Raw genomic sequence first — 426 nt, forward strand, 5'->3', positions numbered from 1 at the left:
CCCTCCCTATCCCACCCCTCTAGGTGGTCACAAACCACCAAGCTGATCTCCCTGTGCTATGCGGCTGCTTCCCTCTAGCTATCTATTTTACATTTGGTAGTGTATATATGTCCATGCCACTCTCTCACTTTGTCACAGCTTACCATTCCCCCTCCCCATATCCTCAAGTCCATTCTCTAGTAGGTCTGTGTCTTTATTCCCATCTTACCCCTAAGTTCTTTATGACCTTTTTTTTTCCCCTTAGATTCCATATATATGTGTTAGCATACGTTATTTGTTTTTCTCTTTCTGACTTACTTCACTCTGTATGACAGACTCTAGGTCCATCCACCTCACTACAAATAACTGAATTTCGTTTCTTTTATGGCTAGTAATATTCCATTGTATATATGTGCCACATCTTCTTTATCCATTCATCTGATGATG

General features: G+C 40.8%; 1 protein-coding gene across 1 annotated transcript in view; it reads left to right on the forward strand.

The window, feature by feature from the left end:
* Positions 1 to 426, forward strand: part of LOC102982383 (aromatase) — a 37700-nt gene that overhangs the window by 33129 nt on the left and 4145 nt on the right. The window lies entirely within an intron of this gene.

This window comes from Physeter macrocephalus, chromosome 11 (assembly GCF_002837175.3).
Source record: "Physeter macrocephalus isolate SW-GA chromosome 11, ASM283717v5, whole genome shotgun sequence".
Taxonomy (NCBI): Eukaryota; Metazoa; Chordata; class Mammalia; order Artiodactyla; family Physeteridae; genus Physeter; species Physeter macrocephalus.